At 30.0% G+C, this 26,884-nt stretch overlaps 1 protein-coding gene across 3 annotated transcripts in view; it reads right to left on the bottom strand.

The window, feature by feature from the left end:
- The window catches only part of stan (Protocadherin-like wing polarity protein stan), a 78,128-nt gene extending 54,159 nt beyond the window's left edge, over window positions 1–23,969 (bottom strand). For all 3 annotated transcript variants that reach the window (XR_015810945.1, XM_088194342.1, XM_088194343.1), the window contains exon 1: window positions 23,850–23,969. The gene's annotated coding sequence lies outside the window, so the exon portion shown is untranslated. The remainder of the gene's footprint in view (window positions 1–23,849) is intronic.
- Window positions 23,970–26,884: the final 2,915 nt, after the last annotated feature.

The following is a 26,884-nucleotide window of genomic DNA, read 5'->3' as shown; positions in this document are numbered from 1 at the left end:
TACTAGTGCCTATGTGGATATGTGGCATTTGCCTCGCTCGTAAAACCTGCGCTCTCGGGCTTAAATTAAGGTATAGGTTAAAGCCGGCCACAAAATTATAGAACAGAGTATATCGATCACCGTTATAAAGGATCATGCGAGTCGGGTACACACCACAGCCGGACGGCTCCTTGCTAATTTATTCATGCGCCCAACTACCATTACCCAACCCCCTTCCTTTGAGCTCTGAGAGACAGTTCCACCTGTTCTCGGTTAAGACTTTCGCCAAAAGTTTTGATCGCTGGCAAAAAACGCATACAACATTGGGGGTGCACTGGCGCAAATGCGCCCCCTCGGCTTTTACCGAAGATAGGGAGAGAAAGAGAGTGTATCAGAAATCTGCTGTGAAAACTACTCGAACGTCTGATACGTCCTCTGTTCAATCTGATTCAGTAATTATATATATATATATATATATATATATATATATATATATATATATATATATATATATATATATATATATATATATATATATATATATATATATATATATATATATATATATATTTGAGATCCACTTATCAAATATAAATTTAATATAATAAATACGTTAGAGAACCATTGATTATTAAGTAATTAAGAATAAGATTTGTTAAGCTGACAAGTAAGTGATTTTTAATTCTCGCCAATTAAGATATTTTTTTGCTCATATATTATCAGATTATGTGAAAACATTTTCATTGTGTATCTGTTTCTGCAATTTTATAAAACTTCTGAGTATTAATATTAATATTAATTAAAAGTATTAATATCGAGAAAAATACATTTATTATGAAAATTTACTTTTCAAATTCGATACATATTATTATTTGCGATTAAATGCCCATGTATTATGTATATTATTTATATATTATGTATACATAATTTTGAGAAAATTTTAATTTAATGAATTTAATTAACCTAAAGCGTGTTTTTAAAATATAATATCATGATCAAACAACATGAAAGACCAGTGATTGGATTGCTATATCTACAACTATATTATTAAATCCGTCAATAAATCATCATAGAGTACTTAAGAAGAGTATATTTGAACAACAGATAATTTTTCATAATGCATAAATAAATTTAAAAAGCATTATACGATAGAATATTGCTATATTTGATACAAAACAGACTTTAAAATTCGCTCAATAGATTGCTGACGCGTGAGAATATTTATTACTTGACTTGACAAGTTCCTCTAATGCATAATAATGGCCTTTATATAAAATAATTCAAACATTTCATATACATATACAATGCGTAAGCTCAAATATGCACATTAGCACACATATTCTTTATATAAATGCATTCGAATTTAATAGTTCAGCTCATCGTAGCTATCGCCGAAAACATCCTTGTTTCTAGCAATCTCGTTGAGACGCTGGATGGCTCGTGTAGGGAAGCGTTCTCGAGCGCTGACGTCCTAGTCGCAATGGTGAAGAATAAGGGACCTAATCGCGACTCGCGATAGACAACGAATATGCATTTGTGCAAAAACTTTGGAAGATTTTTATGTAATCAGCACATAATGAATAATCTCAGTTCTCAAATGCCATAGTTTTTAAATTTATTTAATTAAAAGCACATGCAGGGCGTTCATCAACTGTAAGTACCTAGATGATAACTAATCGATACTATCCGACAGAAGGATTAAAATTCAGATAGCTGTGCTAATAGAGGAGTTGTGCAATTGTCATTGATAAAAATAAGAAAGAGCAGATTACGCAAATTAGATCCCTGCGGTACACTAGAACGAGCCAAATAATAGCGACGAATACCATAGCTTACATACTGACGTCGGTCATTCAAGTAAAGATCAATATTATAATCGAATATTTTAGAATATTAAGGGCCAACTAAGCACATGGGTCAACGTCGGTTTAACGACAAGCTAGAGTATAGGAACACATATTAGTTATGAATTAATAAAAATGATACTTTCATAAGTTCGTCCCAAATTATTTTTTATTAATTATTGTTAATATTATGTTGCAACATACTAGACGTTGACCTAATGCATTATAACAGCGTAGTTAAGTTGTGAGACAGCAGACTCAAATCAAAGTATAAGAATCAATGACATTTATTTTATTAATTATTTACATAATATGCATAACATATTCATCACGATATTCATCCGTGAGATTAGGAAAATCTAAGAAAACATAATTTGTGATGATCGTTTTAAATTATATTCCAGACACATTCGAGCTCAAGTTTTTCAGGTATTATTTAAATATATATAATAGATCATGCAACAGAAAGTGACTATTGAAAAATTACCCTATCAATTTCTCTCGTATATATAATTATTATATTAATCAATTTAACAAAATGTGTATAGAACATTAGAACATTATGTACAACTACTTCTTTTTTTAATTAATTAAAACATTCTTATTTTATGACACACAGATGTTAGTACAGATTTATTTATCTTTTTTCACCCCCAAAGTAATTTTTTTCATAATATGAAAATACCAAGTTCTATTAATCTACAACATAGTTCATCATTTTAATTATTATATATGAATATACTCATATATAATAATTAAAATATGTTTTACTATGAATCATAATCTCTTCTTTATGTATGCACTATATATGTATATAATACATACACATACATACATATGTATTTAAGTTAAGAATTTCAACAATTATTCAGATTATTACCTGGCTTTCTGCATGAGTAAATTCTACAGTGTCTATTTCGATACACATCTAACTTATTTTAACGATTATTATATTTTATAAGAAGCTAGGTGACACGTCTAATATATGACTAATTTACACAGCTCATCGCATTGCTTTACAAGGGTAGTTTTACAAAATATAATACTAATACAATTTAAAAGTGGCAGCATCGTGATACACCTTTCACCTGTTCTCCGCTTCCTTTTTCTCAGAAGGACTCGAATTTTGATCGCAAGCCAAGTAAAAAAACAAAGTAAACACACCAACACACACACACACAAACATTAAGGGTGCACTGGCACCGCCGCTGCACCCCCTCAGCTTTCACCTCTGTATAGTATACTACAGGGAGGGGTGCATGAGTCACGCTCGCAACGGCCACCCCTCCTCGTTGCTTTCCACCATGGGGGAGGCCTAATCGTATTCCATCGTCGAACCTTGCACTAGTCCCGGCGCCCACACACGCTCGATACTTTCTCTGTGTGTGTTTACAAATTGTGGTACTACAAGTATGACACAATGGGATAGGCGGTGTGGGATTGCGATTGTTTGCGCATCTATTGTACGTGAAATTGATTCTGAATCAAAAATGGATCTAAGGATTTTAAGTAAAAGCGGAAGCGTAATGCTCTTAAGGGTTGAAATCTGGTTTGGAAGCAAATGTATTTGTTTGGAAGCAAATACGTCACGACGAAATGATTAAAGGATTCGAATAAATTAATTTCGTTTTACAAAGAATGATTTACATAACAGAATTTGTCATTACGGTTTTACATATACGATATTCAGCGAAATTGTATTTATTTGAGGTACTACAATATTTGTACAAATCTTACCTACATTCAATGAATAGTATGTTCTACTGTTATAATTTATACATATATATACATATATCATAGATATACTTTTAAATGCTACTTGAAGACAGGGAAGTAATTTAGAAGGGAGCATTTGCCCATCCCGCCCCTTAAATTTTGAGAAAAACATGCATGATATTAAAATAAATACATAGTATTTAATTTAATGTCATGCATGTTTTTCCCCAAATTCAAGGGGGGGAGGGGGGGCAAATGCCCCATTCTAAATTACTTCTTTGTTTTCAAGTAGTATTTGAAATTTTAATGACATAATAAAAAAATGCTGAAATCACATCCCTAATTCAAAGCCAGAAATTCAGTAACAAATCTATCCCAGAAATATTTTTAAAATATGTCATTTGAGTGAAATAATATCGGATTGAATTTTCACCGATAGAAATATAATTTTACCAATGAAAATATAATATATTTGGCAGATGCTAGTCAAATTATATAATTTCAACTTTTCCATATGTAGATACATACATTTACATACATAACATGCGATGTATAAATGTTATAGTGAATGTGTATTTTTCAGTAAAGCTATTTTGACAATAGTGAAGTTCGAATACATTTTTACCAGTAAATATAGGTTTCTACTATCGAAAATATAATAAATATAACTTATAGGCTCTATAAAACTATTCTAAAATGTCTATAAAACGAAACTTGACCGTTGCAAAATGGCAATTTGCTGTTCAAACCGAAACCTAACCTAATAAAAATCCTAAAACCAATTATAGTTTTAAAACATTTATTAAGTCAAGGGCAAAATATAGACTAAGCCAACTCATCTCTTAGGGGAAAATAATCGAAATAAGAAACACATACAGACGTCGCATCTCGCATATTGCTCCATAGTTTATCTGCACTTGAATATTACACTATGTTTTAAAAATATGATACCCATCCTTGTCGATATTACTATGACTTCTAATATAAGAGGGCTGATCAAAGTATATTCAAACCGAATTGTGGTCAATAGGAGGACGCAAAAACAATTATCACTTCTTAGAAGTCAAAAATTCACGTCAAAAGCAATACAATCGTGACGGCGACGGCACGATTTTATTGCTTTTGACGTGGATTTTTGACTTCTGAGAAAGGATAATTGTTTTTTGCGCTCTCCTATTGATCAAAATTTGGTTTAGTTATGCTTAATTTAATTATCACCTATTGTAAGTCATATTATCGTTCTAAACAGTCTTAGTATGCACGCTAGAAAACCACTGCGATGCCGACGGCATGATTTTATTGCTTTTGACGTGGATTTTAAACAGGGACCCCCTTGAATTTCTAATTTAATGAAAAACTATGAATCTTATATAAAATATAATATATACATAAGTGTTTGAATAATATTGTTGTGTTGTATAAAAACAGAAAATATAAAATAAAATTTAAACATCGATGAAAAAAAATATTAAAGTAACTCATATTTAAAGTTTTGTCACATGTTCATTTAGTACGCGACTTACTGTGTTACAGAAATATGAATGGAATACATCGAAGTGATTTCTCAATAGACTTTTAACAATAATGATATGAAACAATCAAGTGTTTTGTCAAAGCATATTAATTATAATATCTTTGAAATTATATTGAATATATTATAAAATAACAAAGACAATATTAAATAATATTTCACGTGAAATTCTGGATTCTACACATGTTTATTATATTACATATCTTTGTCAAAATCGACTGTATCATAACTTTAATTTTTTCAAACAAGTTCTATTACAATGACATTTTTTATAAGATTAAAAAAATATGTAAATAAAAGAGTTACTTTTGCTAAAACTTATCAAGATAGCAAATTATTCTGGTGGCGATTTCAAACCAATTAAATAAATAAGCTATAATACCACTAACTATCTTTCCTTAAACTTTAAAAAAGTGTTGTTAAGGAAACTAGTTTAAAAGTTTGCCGCGTTATATATAAAAAAATGAAACAAAATGTGCCTACGGCGCTCTTTTACCTTTTTAATAGCTTAGAACGTAAAAGGTTAAAGCTAATTTAATACATCAGATTTGACGTGGGTTTTAAATGGATAATTTACAGAAATGGAAATTACAATCTTTTTTGTTATAAATTATATCAAAAAGTAGCTCTATGCAATATTATGCCATAATAAAAACATCATGTACATTTTGAGTTTTTAATTATTTTTCAGTCATTCGAGCTTCCAATTAACTGAATATGGATAAATATAAAAATGTGAGCTCAACAATTTTAATGGGATAAATTCAGTTTTAAATCATAACTTTTTAACATCAACATTAATGTTATTACTTCAGAAACATCTAATCTACATTTGTCCATTCAAATAGTCAACTTACACGAACTCCGACTTCCAACTGATTATATTTGAAACGTTTACGCTAAGGCTTTCGCACATTAACCGTTTTCCTTTACGATGCTAATACACATAATACAACTTTGGAATCTCGATTCGGGCAAAGTCCAGCAATAATCCGAGCGAGTTTAAATTTGAAACGATAAAACTGAAAGGATAATTCCTGGCTTGACCACAAACCTAACACGCGTGTGTATGTATGCGAGTGCCCTTAATCGTCCTTCACGGATCCTGGGCGACCTTAAAAGTGGATTATTCATCTCTGGACGTATATAATTAACGGGGTGAGGGTCGCGAAACGGAATACGACCTATTATAACAGGTAAAAAATACAACGACAAAAAAGGAAACATATGGTACGTGAATCGTTTTTTTAATATAATTTTATATAATATTGCAATGTAATTCTTTTTAACTGGATGATACAAAAGTAGTAGATCGGAAGTCATTATGTTCCGTTTCTTGGATTGCTGTGTAGCCAACAATGATGGCCTGCGGCGAATCGATGTGAAATTACATGAATTCCTGCGGATTATGGTCAGATTTTTATCTGACCGCTGCGATGCCCTGTGCCGGTCGAATGGCTTGCTTGATTGTATCTCTGGTTCTAAGTTAGTTGTGTTTCGATAAGAGCGTCGGTTAACAAAATGGGCTCTTGGTAATCTGTTTGGTTAAACTCGAGAGTTCAGTTAAGTTTGACAAATGATTTCATATCTCTGACGTTATCTAATGATGTTTACAAATATGCAATAATAATTCAGTAAAGGAAAATACATATATGAAAGACTTTCTATGCCTTTGATGTTACTCGACTAATTTGAATTATGTTTGAAAAAACATTTCTTAGAATAATTAATAAATATATTTTCCCGTTATAATATTGATGTAAAAGTCGTGGGTGTAAATATCATACAACGTGTGATATTTCAATTCGTACCTGACATATTAAAACTCAAATTTATATATATTTTATACATTAAAATAAAATATCTCGGCTTGTTTTTTATATATGTATTCTATAATATTTTTTACATTTTTATAATACATATTTAATTAATTAAGATCTTGACTTTTATGTCATATAATATAGATTATAGATTTTTAAATATTATTTTCTTTAAGAATGCCTTTAATATTTTTCATAATAGCATCGTTATTAATTTCATAGTGATGTATAATATACTTATTATTGTGTAATAAAATAATTTTTAACATTAACCAGTGTCTTGGAACAAAGATTATCGTTGAAAATTATTAATAAATTCTTATTTTTTATGATTAAAATGCAGCGCCAAAAAATACACAAAAAGACTTTAAAATACATAATCAACTAACAAAAATAATAATTTACAATAAAACTTTTTATCTGGATGCTTAAATATTTAAGTATTTATTATAACAAGATCGGTAATAGATGTGGTGCTAATTGATAAGTTATTACAAGGTTATTTAAAAAAAAACAGTAGCCAAAGTCATTAGAATAACAGCTTTCATTTCTATGGTTATCTGAATCTATAATATTTTTCTTTGAGAACAGTTTTAATTCAATATAAAAAAATATATAGTGAAAATTAAAGTAATCTCAATTAATTTAAAGGTTGTAAAAAATTAAAACAGTGTAATAGGCGATGAAAAACTACTTTTCTTTAAGAACAGTTTTCACTTTAAAAAATAAAGAAAATGTCAATTATTGATCTTAACAATTCCATGCTTTTTGATACATTATTGCAAGGTTATATAAAAATAAAACATTAGAACTGCTTTTAATTAGCTTGTTAACTAAATTCATTTTTTACTTCAAAGAAGAGAAAAAAGATTGCTCTCAACAACGCCATATTTATTAATAAATTATTTTCAATGTTCTAAAGAAATTAAACATTAGACAAAGTCGTTCGATTTTGTTTAAGGTTAATTAGAATATGTTGTATCTCAACTTATTTCCCAAATCTTAAAGAAATTAAACAGCTAGCAAAGTCGTTCGATAAACTGGATTTAATTTTGTGGTTATCTGAAATAAATTTTCTTTGAGGATAAATAAAATATGTTGGATCTCAACTTCTTTCCAAATTTTAATGTAAAATTTATCGAATCGTCATATATCATTATTAATAGTTTCAACAAATTTGGCGATCGATTACGCATTTCTAAATATCTATAAATGGTTATAGCTAGAGTATAAATATTTCTTATTTTCAACTATTTGAATATCGAATAGTAAGCGATAAAATATTCGAATATATTCGTAAAGTTATGAAGAATCGAAAAATACAGTTTGTAAAGTTAATACGGGCTTATATAAAATGTACATAAATATTTCTATGTTAACCATAATAATATCATTAAATCTTAAAACATATAAAACATTATATGTTTTAAGCTTCAATTAAATTTTATTTTAATAATTCCTGTTGCGAAATATTTCATTTAGATTCTGTTGCTGTGGGCTTTATTTATTTTATTCTTATTAAATATTCCATTGTAACCTGACAGGCATAAGCCCAATGTGTTACAACGGGAAAAATCTGTACCAACTGAATAAGTTAATCAGATAAAATAAATACCTACAATAAGTATTAACCACCAGACTGAAAGTCTAGGAATCGGTGACATCTATATTAATAATTATTAAATTATTATGTGTAATTTAATTTATAACCAATAGATGTCACGCAGCTGGAGCCGGTTTTTATAATAAAAGCACATTTTTTTCTAAATAAAAATTCGAGTGCTGTTGCCGGGGCTCGAGCCCGCAACCTCAGAGTTATTAGTCTGAGACGTTACTGGCTACTTTATTCCGACCTTATTGCCAACAATGAGTTGCAGCAGCTACGACTTTAATAATAAATTATTTTAAATATTATTCGTATCGATTTAAAAGAGATAGAAAATTCAATACCAGCATTGAGAAAATTCAATACCAACATTAAATTTCTGGAATTTCGGCAATTACAAAGACTTTTTAACTATTATTTTGTATGCAACTGCTTTTTTAGCATTTAGCTAGACAATTGCTGTAATAAATAACTATAAGATAAGAAAATTAATTTTGGAGCAAAAAAGCGCAAAATTGGTGGCGCTACATCATGGATATCATAATGTTGAATTATATTTTTAATGTGCAATATTCATATAGAAATTAAAAATCTATATTCCACTACAAATATAACCGAATAATAAATATATTGAGTATTAAAATATTCGAATATTCAGATTGGGGTTATAGCATTTTTTTGAAGCATTCAAATAATTCAAAAGCACAGTTTATGCTTACAGCTTTATGCTGAATTGAACCAAGAAAGCACCTAATAACACAATCTCATAGACTAAATTCTGAATATATCAACCATCACATATATCAGGTTATAAATAACATTCCTTCTAATCATCGATCTTTAAAATATTGATGAAGGATCAGAATTCATCCAAGCGTCAAAATATTGATTAAACAAGACATGTTATTTTCATAATGGAATTTTAAACTTATGAAAGTCACATTCATATTCTTTTGTTTACCGTGACATTTATACAAACCAGTTATTTGACTACTGTTTATTTTTAGTCAATAATATATATTTTTTATGCAATATAATATTACTTATGTAGGTGCGAATTTTAGCACTTTATGCATAGCGCACGAGCCCAATAGCGCACGCATACATTAAATAATAACTCACGCACACATTCCAAACAATGACGTAATAATGAATCAAAACCTTTCCGGAAAGGAGCAAAATCTAATCATGGAGAGCGCGCGCGCATTCAAAATTCGCAAATTACCAATTCCCAACACGTCACGATCGAATTAATAAGCGCTCGGGGTCGGAATTAAAAATTCACCGGGAACAATTCAATTAGGCGACATTTCGGCAAGCGGCTGCCGACCAAATTGTTAACTCGATTAGAAAGTTTAGCGGAAACGAGTCCCAGTCCGGCCCCGATGAGCTAGCTGCCCCGACCTCTGAGGAGTCCTCCAACGGAGAGCAGATGTCGCGAATGGTGCGAATTTTACAACTTTCGATACTAGCGTATTTGCATGAACGCCGAGAGGTGGTTTTCAAAGTTAAGTGACTCTGGTCTAGGGTCCTAGATTGAAATGGCAGGGAAAAGCACTGGAAAACTTTGTCGTAGAGTTCAACCGCAAAGAGAGAGACAAATCTTTTGAACGAAATCGTTTCGTTATGTGCTTGTCGACTTGTAGAACGTGTGATGTTGATTGAAAGCAAAATCTATATGATACTACATATATATGTATATGAACTCCCATTAGAGATTCCTTAATTAGTAATTTAAATTTCCCTTCGGTATTATCAGTAATTCAGCAGCAATTTTCAAATTATTCATCATTACACAGCGATAGTAAAAGTCTAAGATTTTTTATTTTAAATATTTCCTTAAAAAAACATTACTGACTATTTTTGCCTGATCACATGAAGTTCATATTTGAGATCACATGCTTTTTAATCAAAGGAATGAAAACAATTTTATGACAATTTTATAATCCGTCTATAAAGTGAATACCTTCCATTTCGGAATATAATAAGCACCCCCAGATCATTGAGCTCGCAGTTTTTTTACCCTTAACTGATAGACTGCAAAATGTATCTTGTCGATTACCTTATTAAGAAACAAACAATCATATTGATTTTTTACTCTAAGCTAAATTGTGGACGATTTGGTATTATATTTTTTATAAATATTTTCACTACCAAAACTGACGGCAAATTAGCTATATAAGCACTCAAAAACAATATAGACATACCCTTAAATAAGTTATTAAATAGTCTAAGAAATTCTAAAAAGAATTACGAATATATTTCAAATTCTTATTATTTCAAGAATAGGTGCGTTTTTTTGCACGCCACTGTATTACTAGCTGATTTGATTATGATGACGTTATCGAAGATATATTTACAATTCTTTATATCATGGTTTAAAATAAATAATCAACATAATAAGAGTCCTCAAAAAAACATGTCATTGGTCAGTTACGAAAAAAAATTTTACTCAATCACGAGATGAAAAAATGTATTGCATATGTTAGAACAATTTTGTGAACTTGAATATTTCGTCAGATAAAGAATCGCCGATTTGATTTGTAGGAGTTTTAGCCAAAAAAGGCGATTTTTGCAATTTTGTTAATGATCTAAAATTTAGATAATAAACAAAATCACGATTTACAATAAGATTTGTTTCTAAGAAGAGTATATTGGAAACACTAGTAGATCAATATTTTAAAATAATTCATCATATAAAAGCATTTTCAACTGCAGGTTTAATTTGCATAAAGATAAGATTGAGTTTATGAGACAAAAACTTGGATACGTTACGTTTTTACGAGCTTATTTTAATACGCAAAAGAAGTTCAAATGTCTACAAAAAATGTATAAGTTATATTGTACTACTACTTAAACTTAAATAAGATATTTTCCGATTTAGCATATTTTTTATTATTATTAAAATATTTTATAAATGTACATCATTGATATAACTAGTAATTCAAAACAAATATACAATATACTTTTAGATGCGCCGTTAAATTTTACATAAAAAATATAATGTTATACTAAAATACATATTGTGAAATAGATACTGTATATTGGTTCGATTTAGAGGCACGTGTGTAAGAATTTTAATTCATGTAACTGTCTTGACACATTCCAAATCAGGTTCCAAACCATTCAATGATCTCGAAACGAGCGATCGTTAAGATATGAAACGAGGATCGAATCGTTAAGGCGTTGACAGTTTAATATAAATAATAAAATGCAGTATACTATCTGTATATTAATTTATTTGCACTAGAAATATATCACTGAATAATATATTTTTAATCGAAATATACTACAGAAAAATATCCTTAAATAAAATAGATGTATAAAGCTCTTGTATAATTTAGAATATCAGTAAATTTATTTGGTATAGATCAATAGGAGTCTTTCCCACAACTGATAACATTAAGAGCAGACCCAACAATATGCCATTTATTCAATATTAATATTCCTCAAAGCTTTGATAATAATATCGTAAAAAATATGTCATTGTTGAGCTGGCCCCTGATATTTTTAATTATTCATATGACATGAAAATTACTACAATACAACAGTACTTTTTTAGAAATGCTGTTTTTATCAAATCTGATTCTATGAAGATAGGCTTCAAACAAATACATACTTGTGCTACTAAAACTTGTTCTAAAAAATTTGACATGAGCTTTCAATATGATGCTTTAAAAAAATGGTTATACAAGACGATAATGTTTGATTCCTGTATGGACTGATTATCATATGGTGATTATTTTTGTAAAAAAGAATGATTGAATTGATTGGTTTATTACGGAATCATGTGCGTCCGCCGTCAATTTGCTTATCGCCGTCAATTTGCTTATAGCCATAACCTTCACCTTATCTAAATCTAGATCGTTTCTAGCAAGTTTCCCGCGGAGCTTCTTCGGCATGTATAAGACAATGAATCCATTCGTTTTCTTCCCATGTTTCTATTATGACGCGACTTCGACGCGCGTGTGTAAACGATGTCGACCCGACAAGAATATTTATGAGTGCGCCGTAAATTAATTTCCCAGGTATGCAAGCAAGCAGGTACCACAGGTAGACGTAGTATATACATACATATAATATAAATAAGTGTGGGTAGGTGGATATACAGACTACTATGAACCGCCACACAGCCTCTAAACGCGATCGACTTCCAAGCGCAGGAGTCAAACGGCGACGGTTGATCGGCCGCCGCAGATCGTTCACCTCCGTTGGAGAATCGAGCCAGGTGTAATCAACTATAGGTCACTCATATATCATCATATTAACCCTGTATATAAATGGTTATACCGCGACGATATAGCGCTTTTAAATTTTTATACTAAAAAGACGAAAGAGCAGTTAATCGCCACTGACTTGATGCATGTTATACATACACAAAATAGTTTTTATATAATGAATTGTTTATAGAAACTTTTGAATATTTATAGATTTTAGTCTTATTTTAAACTAGAAACTAATAAATCACAATCAATCTGCGATACGTAATTTACGTGCGACAGCTCGGCGGCATGTCATCCCCAAAGGCTCTATGTTATGTCACAACGTTCGTGCCATAGCTAATGGGTATAACTATCGGATGACTAATTATATACAGGCGTATGTACCATGTATGCGACGAATCAAATCGGGTTTAAAAGCACTGAATTATGCAACAGGTTCAAAGCGGAACTCGAGTTATGAACCGCTGGCTTATCCGCCGTAATGACCAGTTTCTGCTGTCAGTTCGAGTTCATTTTGAGAACTGAAAGGGCAGATATCTGTGCGTGCAAGGTTAAGGAGAATAGCAGTAAAAAATCATCGAACCCTCATTGGCAAGAAAAATCAAATATCTTATTTAATTATACTTGAAATGAGATAGTTAACATTCGAGATTGCTGATAATTCAGCAGGACGTCATTTAGGGTTTAAGGCAGGCGGAGGCATTTGCCCCCCTTTGAATTTGGCCATAAAAATGCATGCCATTTAACCTTTTGAGTAGTAAATTAATTTGTACGCATTTGTTAATTTGTAAGTATACACCTGGGAGTAAGTTAATTTTACGTATTTTTACAAAATTATTTCTGTTAGCATTTATTTATAATTATTTTGTATTGCATAAATTATAGAATTGATTCTCACTTTTTTATTATTTTGGTTTATTCTACTTCTTTTTTGTATTAGTATATTTTAATAAATTTTTTTTAAATATTAAATTGGCTTTTGTTGATTTTTTTATATCAATTCACAAGCAAATTTATATCAATTCAAAATTATAATAAAATATTTTTTGTTTAGTTCATTTATTTCAATTTATTGATATTATTTTAAATAGAAATTATTTTTACATTAAATCAAATTTAAAAAAATAATATATAAATGTAATGTTTTTATTTATTATTTCTACAGTTATAAACGTATTATATAACTATTTGGGGTACCTCAAAACAAAGAAAGATCGACCACCGTACATGTACGGCGATACCGATTAAAGGGTTAATGAAATACGATGAATCTTAATGAAATCAAAATATTAAGAAAAACGACCTCAATAATAAATACTTTAATAGTGTTTTGAATAAATATTTTTATGCAAAATCAATTTTTAAAAACAATAGTAATAATAAAATACCCGAAAAATATGCTGCTTATAAGAATAGTGTGAGCATATAATATTAAAAATAGCTAAATTCCAAAAAGAGTAGACGGACCCTTAAAGCTAAATCTTTCACATGAAAAAAAATGCATCGAAATAATGCCCTCTCTCCCATTAAATATGACCATAAAAATACATATCATTTAGAGAAATCGAATTACACTATGTCTTAAAAATATGATAGCTATTCTTATCGGTATTACTACAAATTTCTGATATAAGAGCATCGGTCAAAGTATATTTAAACCGAATTTTGGTCAATGGGAGGGTGCAAAAACAATTATCACTTCTCAGAAGTCAAAAATTCGCGTCAAAAGCAATAGAATCATGTTGGCGGCGTCGCAGTTCGAACGCTCGGTAACGAGCGTTCCCACTGCGAAGGGATAATTGTTTTTTGCGCTCTCTTATTGGTTAAAATTTGGTTATAATATACTTTACCCGATACTCGCATATCAGAAATCAGTAGTAATATCGATAAGGATAGCTATCACGTTTTAAAAACATAGTGTAATATTAAAGTACAGACAAACTATGGAGTAATATGCGAAATGCGACGTCTGCCTGTACTTCTTTGCTTTGCGTGTTATGGTTCGCAATGTTATGGTATATGAAATTTCAATAATATATAAGTTTGTGTATGATCATCTATCTCAATTTGAAATTAAAATTAATATTGTATAAAAATATGTTAATCATAAGAAAAATCAACTATTGCATGATTTTTGAAGTATATAATTTGTTCTTCGCTATTTTGATTTTATGCTATGTTATGCAATCAAAAGTATATAAATAATATCACTATATGTTGTTATTAAGGCAAATTTGTCCTCAAATTCAACGTAAATAAATTATACATTTTATATATTCTTAGAATTTTCAATTTACATTATATACTAAAATTAATAAAATTAAAAGCTAAAATAAAATTTACGTATGCAAATGTTTTACTATAATTTGCAAACCTCACTAATTACACGTATAAGGTCAGGTCAAATTTAAATCAAGCTATATGAAACATCGCAAACCCTTGTTAAGTAATTCTGATTGTATATGGTACATATTTTAAGCAATAAAAATAATACCTGACCATTTATATATTTTTTTGCCTATAAGCCATAACAGTTCGAATTAACGACACTGCGTTGTACAAATACAAAAAAAAACTCGTTACTAACTCTATCCGTTTTAAGTACCTGTTTACTATAGAGTACTTTTTATATCACAAAACACAATGGCCAATAGCAAGACTGTTCGGATTAGAATGCAACAGTTTCGAGCCAAACCGGTTGTTGTCGAACGTGAACGTGTCAAAAGGTCGGTCGTTTTTCGCGCGCAAAATAGACCGCCTCGTAACGTGTGTGTGGTGCTTTACGAGCCATCATTGCGGTCGCTAAGATACACCACCAACTGTCCACTATAAAACCGACACCGGTCGATTGAGTACATCTTTTCTCGAAGAAACAGGGGAAAGTAGACGGATGTGGTTGGAACTTTTGGATACATAAATACGTTTAAGGACTTTTGTGGGTAAACATTTTTTTACTCATGTGTAAATGCAAAAAATATCATTAGTATTCATAATGCATATTCACTATTTATTAATACGCATATTCACTAATTATTTATATATTTTATAATTAAGTGTCTAAATGTCGAAAAAATCTATAGGAGATATATTCTCACACTCAACGAACGAAAACTTGAAATTTCTTAATAGAAAATAACACTATTAATTTAAATTCTAAAAATTAAATTTTTAAATAAATCACAATTGATGATGAAAAAAATACTTTAAATCTTCGTGAGCTTAAAAATAACAATTTGTTAGGAAAACATCCCAAATTTAATGCTGCGTGGGTAATATTTAATTTACCGTTTTTTTTCAGAAAAGCAGCTTATGCAAATAACTACTTTAAATCTCCATGACCCCTTAGTATTTTTAAAGAAAATTTTACGAGCTTAACCCTTTAACTGCCGAAATTCGATACATCGGTTTTCGCTACTATCGGCAATAAATATTGGATTCGAGGTCAGCAACAAAAAAAGAATCGTTAATTTTTAATGAAACGCATGGTACTTGCTTTAACGAAGAAGAAAAAAACCTTTACTTCAAAGGACAAAAACATCGATATTTAGATAGATGGTAATCCAAAAAAGTTCGGCAAGCAAAGAGTTAAGCGCTTCGCGGTTAATTTAATTTTGAGCTTTCGATCGAACGTTCAGTTTCGATTTCGAAAAGTTTCACTTAAAAATGTTCGGTTTCGACTGAATATTTTGATTGAAATTGTATTTTCATAAAATATCAGGCAATTTTTTTCATTTTGCTTTTTGTGAGCTAAATTCAGTTTCAAATTAAAGATTTTTTAATTCAGTGCATTTCAATATATATCATACATAGAAAATTACATTAACAAAACGTAGACAAACTTTGTCACCACCTCTGAAAAAGAAATAGGGTAGTAGTATAAAATTGTTAGGAAACAAAAATTATTATCTCTAACTCTTATTTTATAAATTGCTCTGTTCGTAGCCAAATTAATTAAAAATCATACTAATGTTAATGCTAAATTAAATAAAAATCATACTTAGGGATTATTCAGATATATATAAACTAATGATATCTAAAAATATATACGGGATTATACATTGCTATACAATATTGCAATAGTGCTTTTGATCTTAAATCAATTAAAATTTAAAGAAATGTTTCTAGAGGTGGCAGCACAGCCTTAACAATGTAGTAGTATAAAACTAAGAACGAGCGTTAAATACCTAGTTGTATATTTGAACTCAACTTAAATGTAATACTTCGATGCGATCCTTAGACCGATATTTAATAGAAACAGAACGTTATCTACAACAAATAAAATTTGCTTGCTTGATGTGGAGTAACGCCAGTAACAGTTCCGTGAAATACATATGAAGCCGTTGATGTATATAGTTTCCTAATACAATAAACGATGGTACAGAAAAAGTAGTGAAAGAATTTAACCCCTAATCTTATCACATCAACTGTTTACCTAATAATCAAATACTGATAATATTTAAACAGAAAGGTATATGCTATTGTGTATTTGAAAAATGCCCTCATTATATGACAACAGCATCTATCTCATCCTAACTATTATTCTGCATCAACATCAACTCCCACTACTTGGGGGTTATCGTGATAAGTCTGCAATTTCATTACAATGGTCGCAATAGCGTAGTCTGTAAGTTCTAAACCGATAACTCAAATCCACGGGTTCGGGCCCCGACAGTACTCTTATTTGTATTTATAAATTTAAAAAAAAAATGCGCCATACGTACACTTTTAATTAAAAACGTTACGGAATGAAGTTCTCGTATTCAATAACTAGAGCATTTATACACTACGATATTGCCGGATATTACTTCTCAGTCTCAATCAAATGTTTTATTTTTTATATGAAAAAAGTAGTTTATTAGCAGCATATCGCAAATTTTCATGCTGCCTCAATATTTGTATATATGAATGAAAGTAAGGCGGAACTCTCCGAAACGCCGTTCCAGTAAAATCAATATTTTCAAATAAAATGTCATTCCCGTTTTAAAATATTGCCTTTTATTTTGAAAAATAGCAGAATTTTTACTGAATATAAGAAGCGTTTTTACGTGTTAATGAAATGCTGCGAGCGTTGAAAATGAAACGGAACATTTTTCCTGAATTTTACAATTTTGTGAAAGAACGCTTCCGCATAAAATAAACAAGCAAAACAGTCAAAATCATCAGTCTTTCACCATTGTTAAAGCTAGTCATAAAACAGATGTGTATCATTTTTGTATCAATTTCATATGTATTATGTTTGAAGCACAAAGTGGTACATGCGTGAAAACATTTAATTGTTTTTTGTTGATTTTTCAATTAAACTCATTACGTTATTGACTATTATTTTCCCACTTTTCCTACTTATTAATTACATAAAATACAATTAGTTTAGTTTTTATTGTTATTTTTAGAGAGAGGGAATATTTGAATTTCCGCTATTGAATAAATATTTCTATATCTGTACCATCAAAGAATACGATGAATTTGATCGAATCGCTAACAACACGGCGTCGGCAGTCAGAAAAACGAAAGTGAACACATAAGAAGGATAATCCGAGAACTTCGGAGCTCCGCTTTAAATTCAGCCGGCGTACAATGGCAGCAGTTTTTCTTCTCTTTCGCTCTCTGGGCTTCTCATGACATTTTGGAAAACGCTTATCTGATCCGTTCGGAGAACGCAAATGATTTATCGAACAGAGCCTGGGAAGATCGGGCCTTTTTCGCTCGAGGATGTTCCCACTTTGAAAATTTACGACCGAAATTAAACATCAATTACGGCAGACTATTTTCGGAAACCTACAGTGTTTTTCCGTTAAGAATCACAATTCAAAAACACGTTAAATAACTTGAGCGTTCTAAGTGTAGCTCAGGGAAATCGACATATGGAGAGCCGCTCAACTTTCGTCATTCGATAAAAATGCATAAAAACTTTATTTATAGTCTTTCAATATCCTTTTCGGCTTGTTTACCTTTATGGCATTTTTTAACATTTATAGACTTTTAAATGTAAACTTAATATAGCTATAAATATTTTTATTAAAATTTGCAAACACAAAGTTATGTCCCATATCCCAGCAAAAGCCTTTTTGAGTCTCGCATCATTATCATAAACCTTTTGAATATATACTTTGTGATAACATGTGACAACGCCAGAAAATGGTCCTTTCTAGGGGTTGCTTTTGTACAACACACAATCTATACACATACGCTAGATTTGACAAATTCCATTGTTGAATATTACGATTCATGAAAGTGTAATATTACTCGAATAACTTCAGTAAAGTTAAACATTTAACGTATTTGACTCAATGACAATCTTTTTAAAGTTATGCTATGTATTCGATACAGAGGAATTTGTTCCTACAATTCCTTTGCTAGCTGTGATTTATGCATTGAATAATTAACATGCATTATACACAAGCCTTCTATTTCTACAGCTGTTATTTGAAGATGTAACGTTTTGCTAGTCAAAATGGTGTAACTAATTACCCTAAATAAACGTGTTCCACAGTGTAATTGAATAATGACAAATCGTTTATTTAATTTGTACGCACATATATTTGACTCGTTTCAACTACCCTTTTGACAAAATAATAAGCATAAAATATATCCCAATACCTTTAAATTTAAAATGAAATTAAGTAGATCGAGCGCAGAAGGTTGCTTTGCTGGAAACTATTTGTTTTTCATACAATAATTGCTTTGATCGTTCTAATGAAATTATCCAGATAACAATCATACTTTACGATCGTAAAATTTGTTTCTCCGTAACAAAATAGGCATCTATCCATCAAACACAAACTGCCAATTATGTCGAAACTTTTTTTATTTCTTTAAAATCAATGACCGACACATTGATCATGTACATATTATGTTATATAACACCATTCATCTATCGAATATTCCCATCTATCGCAAACATGCCAGCAATGTACAAGTATCATTTTTTTTCTGTTAGACATATTAATCTGTTGTTTTGAACATACACACGTAGTGTTTTGAAGCGAGTGTTTAATTTTTGCCCAAGGCAAAGATTCGTTCCACATTCGCAATGCAACGCCATATGGACAGATCAGCTTTCACCGATACAAAAGAATACAATACAGATACTTATGTGTATAAAAAGCATCCATACACTCTCATTATATACACTATAAACTATATAGTACACCTTGCTGATCCATGAGATTTCGCAAACGTATACCATTCTATCAGAATCGAAACTTAACTGGAATTCATGAATCATAAAACTGCACGAACGAATGTACGAATTCGTGATTGGAATAAGTATTATGAGTTCGTAATGGATATGAGGTTTTAAGCGAACGTTCCTATGTAGACTAAAAAAATAATAACGAAGCACAGTAAATCGATGAGTATGATTGCGAATATATAAAAATAAAAAACCGGAAATTTTGATAAAAAATATAATATATAATATAACGGATTGTTAAATTATTATAAATTACTTGTACGTATAATCATAGTTTTTACGCGTGCGTATGAAATTAAAAAAATAAGCAAATGGCGTGAGAAAAAAGCCCTTTACGATTATATTGTGTGAAAGTCGTTCGTGAAGCCCTATTATTATTTAAGCTCGTCGACCATATCGACCTATTGTATGTAGTATTATGCATATTATGAAAAGCTTGAAACAACTCAGTTTTATCGTAATCGCTAAGTGGTGATTTTATTACTTATCGCGAGAGTTAATTATATGTGGAAACATTGCAATACGTCATTTTTGACACGTGTTTTGTAAGTTTCAAACATAATGTGTTATTTATTAGGTATGCCAAAATAAAATTGGCTATTTTCAAGAAGTGATAGCCTGAGATTTTTTTTCAAATGGAAATTAAAAAAAAACGTAATACAATTAAAAAATAATAAATTTAATTAAATTGCAAAAAAAGTCGCAAGTCATGATAAAATTCATAATATATGTATACCTCTCGCATAAAAAAAACGTTTATTATAAAATTAAAAATACAAAGAAAAGTATAAAAAAGCTTAAGTTATAAGTACAGCTACAAAAATTTGCAGCTGTGACTTAAGCATTTAATGTCCATATTAAATATATTTATGGTCTTATCGTACTTCTCGATTTTAGAGATTAGTGAGTCAATATGCTTTTGCCTTATATATCAGGTTTTCTTCTTACATTTGCAACGATAATTTCGGGTAAGTGCGGGTAGTCCTTAGGGGTTGTTAGTGAAGATGTTAGGGCTGTCATCAAAGCAGGTCCGAGATTAACGATACAGAAGCATCAGTTTACGGACATTAAAAAAGTTAGGAAAGATTTTAATTTGCAGAATATGGGAATCTCATAAATGATCGGAAGAAAACCATGCGCATCGATTTTCAATATGCCAGTAATTAATGATTCTAGAACAGAAAAGTTTATTTTTGAGTCGAATTGTTACTGAATATAAAAAGTGGATCCTTTACTTTTAACACGCGACGTATCAATCCCCAATTCCAACACTGAGAACAGGATTACAATCCATTGGGTGGGATATGAAGAGCATAATTCATTATGAGTTATTGGATTATAGGCAGACAATTACAACAGACACATAGCGTGCTCAGCTAATTCGTTTAAAAGCGACTCTAACCATAAAAAAGACTTTCACTTATAAATCAAAGAAGGGTAATCTTACACCAAGACAGCGTTCGCCCTCATATATCAAAAAATAAGATAGAAAAAATCAATTGATTTTCTTTGGAACTTCTTTCCCACTTACTGTATTCTTCAGACATTGCTCCAAACTACTATGATCTATTTAGATCCCTGCAACATTTTTAGGTGGAAAAAATATTTTACAAAAACAGCCAAAGCTACTCAGAGTATAGACCAGGACAGCCTAAAAAAACAAAAGTTGAAGATCCAAGAGTTCAACCTGATCTTCGAGAACAATGCGTACCTATACTATTGCACGAAATGTACGTGATTTCAAATCTGTTACAAATTATACTTTTTCTTAAGTTTACCTACACAAAAGTATGACATATATCATAAATCAAAAGATATAAAAAAAAGGTAAAATAACATTCAAACATTTTTTTGTAATTTGAATCGAAAATACTGTTTTCAAATAATTTATTCAGTTGAGATAAAAGTACATATTGTATTCGAACCAGAGACATAAAACACAATGGTTTCGAAAGGTCAGCTATGAGAATCGACCCCTAAAGCAGTCCTTACATAAAAAAAGTCTTAAAAATCTATGGGGGAACTTCATGGAGTATAATCAATTTTGAATCGCTGAAATACGAACATATATTTATTGTTTCAACTTAATTACATATGAAGGATAAAATTAAGAGCTTAGGGTGGAAACAATTCAACATCCAGTCTTCCTCCTGATCTTATACCACCGGAAAACCATATTTTAAGATAATTTTTTTAGTTTGTAAAAAAGTAATGGTTATGAAGAAGTTAAAAAATTAGCTTCTGAGTATTATAATAAGAAGTCTTCTGATTTTTATAAAAGAGGTATGTTAAATGTTATTATATTATATTAATTTTTAATATACATTTTATAAAATACTAAATGGATTCATGGTATATTGCGAGGTATTGAAAGTTCATAATTTAACGAAACAACATAGGTAAAATTTTTAAGGTATGAGCGTATTATGTAATTAAGATTTATATGTTAAACCGTATAAACAACGTTTTTATGGTAATATGTATCAGCGATTACGTTAAAATTATACTATTTCAATAATAATTAAAAAAAAAATTCTTAAACCAATGAATATAAAAACTAATTCAGACAAATATTGTTTTATTGTGATATCTACAATTTGAGTGCAAGGAACAAGTTGCATAAACGATGTAATGAATAATCATTCTCATAATAGATGTCACTCAAATGAAAGTAAAAGTGTACGCTATGAGTTTAACAAATGGAATATGAAGAATTTATACTAATTGTGTACTATTTTACTAATAATGAAAAGGCAGTTTATAATATAAACATATTCTCATAAACAACCATTTTTATATTTATGGGATGAAAAATAAATTTAAGCCATTAAATTAAGTCAAAATATGTTATAAAACATTTGATATTCATATGCAAATATAGACAGTTGAAAAAGCTCGAATTTGAGAGTCAAAACAAAAGCTCATTTATAATCCATTTGTTATTCAAACACTTTTGTTTTCCAGTGAAAAATATTCAAAGTAAAAGCGCTCATTTATTTAAATTCGAGTCGATCGATCGCAGACGAAAACGATTGCTCGAAACTATTATCGTTATGGCCAAACGCGCTACGAATTTAAAACGGGCGGTCCTACAAAATGGCATTGACTTTACTATCGCAGACATTGAATTGGCCGAAAATATTATTAGGCGCCCACGCCGACGCCACGTTCATAATTTCGATGCAATTTAGCCAACTGTTAATCTGTTAATCGCCGATAATTACAATTGTACATACACACGCATACGTGAATTTTTCAAAGATGGCGGTTGCGGAAACCGGTCGGATTCCATCGCAAAGAGATAGGCCTTCGTGGGAAATGGTCCAGCGGTGCGCAACCGTGAAATTTCCAATTGGCGAAATTTTTAAAAATAAGTCGCGCCATTGTTGAAAAACGTCGCATAAATCAGCCGTAATACGAGCGAATTTATATACAAAAATTTACATTTGTATCACGAATAAAAAAAGGGAGGGTGTTAGCGAGTACATTAAAAGTACGAGTACAATGAGTGTGAAATTTGCTTTATGTCTTATTAAACTTATGCAATAAAAAAAACAGTAAAAACATTCAAGAACTAATTTGCGCGAGTTCTGCGAGCTTTTCGCGCAAAATATTTAAACGAGTTTTGAAAAAACTTTTATTTTACAACTCACATTAATAAAATGTAGCTTCAAACACATCATTTTAAATACGTAATAAATAATCCCATAATATACATTCAATTATTTTTTATAATAATTTCATACATATAAGAATCTTACAAGATTACACGTGCTCTACAGACTTAATTTGTTTTATATGCAAGTTTCTTTTGAGGGGTTTTACCTAAGTATACTAACTTAAAACATCTGACAGTTTTGTTTTTTTATCGGGTATTGTTTAAATGAAAGTTTCTAGAATATCAAATTAAAAGTTATTCTGCACCGTTTAAGACTTACCCGAAAAGAAAACTGCACTAATCCATTTGTTTAGAAACACTATCACGAGAATAAAGTGTAAACACAGAAAAGCGCACTACGGAAGAGACACACGACCGCTACCGCGAGCGAACACGCACTGTTCAACTTTGTTGCGTTTGCGGCGTTCGCGTACGCCTTCTCGCCAGTGCGCTTAAAAACTTTCGCCAGATTTTCAAGTTTCCGAAATAATATATAAAAAACGCAATAAAATTGCAATAATTTAATTACAACTGTAATTAAAATATTTCAATTTTATTTAAAATTAATATTTAATTTAACCTATAATTTGAAATATTTTTACATTGATATATAAAACAATCAATATATAAAATAATCGCATAGTCAAAGCCTAGACATTAATTTAGCACACTAAAACATTTTTTTCTCACAGAAAAGACAATTGTAGATTAGGTGGAGCAAGAGTTGGACCTGATTAAATTATTTTATATTTTTATTAGGCTTTAAAATTTCATGATTACCAAATGCCTACAGCTAATCCCTTTTTATCTATTATCCACTACTTTTATGATGACTTCTGTCATTGTGTTGCTAATTTTCTAACGAATGTTCTTCTCTAGAGCATAGCCAACAGGGTTTTTGATATGTTGACGTAAACTAATGGCTTAAATAGTCACATATAAAAATCTGAGCTGGTCATATCAGATGATCTTGTAAGGCAAATCGGCTAACTGAGACGATTCGATCGAGGAAAGCCCAGGCTGTTTTACATGATTCTCAATAGGAACACCGTGTCGTACAAAACAATGTTTTACGATTCATAAACATTGTGAAGATTATTAAACGATCATTTAGCTGATTCTCATATTTAGAAACATCAAATTATGCCTAGTCGCTAATGAGGGTTTTTACTTAAAAAATAACACTTTTTATTTTTAAGGGGTATGATGCTTTAACTGTGTAGCAGTTGCACTTGGAGGTTTTGAGGAGACTGTTGTGGCGCCTGGACTTCTTATTAACTGTCGAGAGACCGAAATACTTTATTCGAGCATAGAACGAGGCCATGCTATGCCTTTCTGTCATTGTTTATGCACCCAAATAAACGCATTTCTTACTCAGACCCGATGATGTCAAGCACGCGCGGTATATGAAACGTTTGCAATAAAACTCAATATCGTTTTAGCCCGAATATAACGCGGCCTCGAATATAACGCGACCTATATATTTGGAGCAATAATAAAAGATAAACATAAAATATAAAACAAAATATAATTAGATAAATTGTATTATAAAAAATATGATTTCTTTTATTCCGAGGATGATTCCCAGCTAAGAGCCAATTGCTTTACTCCTTTCTATTACTAAGTACTCTCAAATCAAATGCAATATAAACTAATCACAGAGATTTTTATTATGTTAAAAAACTGTTATTTCCTACATCAGAAATGGTACTCCACGACAATCCAAAAAAACTAGTAAATATATATTATTTAAAATACACGAAACCTCAAAAGTCATAAATATCCATTATTCAAAATACACGAAATAGTTGACATACAGTCCACTATTTCGAGCTGAGTAAATTATAACGAATAACAATAATAAATATGTGACTACCAGACGCGATATTATAAATATATATTCACCATTTTTATACATAAATAAAATAATGGTCAAATTATAAAGATTATAGCCAAAAATTTTAAAGTTCAACTACAAAATTTTAAGTTAAAAACAATTATTTTTAATTATACAACATTTTTCTAATTAATCTAATTAGTTTTAATGTATAAATAAATAAATATATTTCTCACAAATTAAATAAATTGAAAAAATATAAAAATGGTTTGCCGTCTGTTGATAATTTAAAAAAATATTATCTATTTTTGGTTTGAAACATCGATAGATTTATTTACTTAAAAATGTCAAGTACGATTTCTATTTGTACTTACATTTTTAAATTATGCATACTTATCAATAATAGTTTATTACTAAATATGTAAATGATAATATTGAACTTGAAAATGTTCTTATTAGAGATTTTAATTTATATCTAAAACCAGAAAAGTTGTAATTACCATGCAAATTTTCTAGTTTAAGTTATAAATTCGTATAATAAAAGAAAAACTATAAAATAACTTTTCTCTCCAAACTGTAGAGCTTGGCTTTGCTCCAGAGTTCTCCAAGGTTTTCGGTCAATATCCAGCGTCCTTGAACTTCATCTCGTAGCGAACGCGTTGCTACGAAACGGCTTATTTTATTTTACCAAATTAATATTTAGTACATTAAAGCAAAATATACAAACGACAAATCAATCACTGTCATGTGCAGTACGGCGTAATAACATTCATTATTAATTCAATACTTTATGTTTCTAGGACAGTACAGTGGACGACCAAAAATCAACAAAAGTCCTAAAAAATATTGATTTTTACTACATAAAAAGTATGTTTTTATAATGATGGAAAATATAAAGTACGTTTGATATTTTTGTAGGTTTCGTGTCTATTACGGAGAATGGGATATTTCAATTTGGTAAATGAGTATAAATTTAAGCCAAGGCTAAACTCACCCTCCTAAAAAACTTTTTTATGGAATATGACACATCTACACCTGGTTATATCGATAAAATAAAACACTAGTTATATTGATGTATCACATTAATTACATATGGATATTATATGATAAATCTTATGTTCTATTTTGATATAAAAAAGCAACATGTAAAAGGAATATTTTCTTAATTATATTAAAAACGAATAAAACTATAAATATTATACCAAAAATATTTTTTTACAGTAGAGAGATTTGTATAAATTATATAAATGTATAATTTTATAGAAAACTCATGTAACTAAAGTTTTGTAAGAAAACATATTATAACTTCAAGTTACTATGCTCAATATAATATAATATGTATGTGACAAATACATGTATATTAACATTATATGATTGTAACACATTTTACTATTTTTCAAATAAATTAAATATTTTTTGGAAAAAATAGTAATGATATAGAGTTCTCGGCTCTTTCCGCGCCTATCAGATAAGGGGCG

Source organism: Plectrocnemia conspersa, unplaced genomic scaffold (genome assembly GCF_051122295.1).
Source record: "Plectrocnemia conspersa isolate PC_06_02 unplaced genomic scaffold, ASM5112229v1 ptg000010l, whole genome shotgun sequence".
NCBI lineage: Eukaryota > Metazoa > Arthropoda > Insecta > Trichoptera > Polycentropodidae > Plectrocnemia > Plectrocnemia conspersa.
Note: the sequence above shows the minus strand (reverse complement) of the source record. Positions and strands in the feature narration are given on the sequence as shown.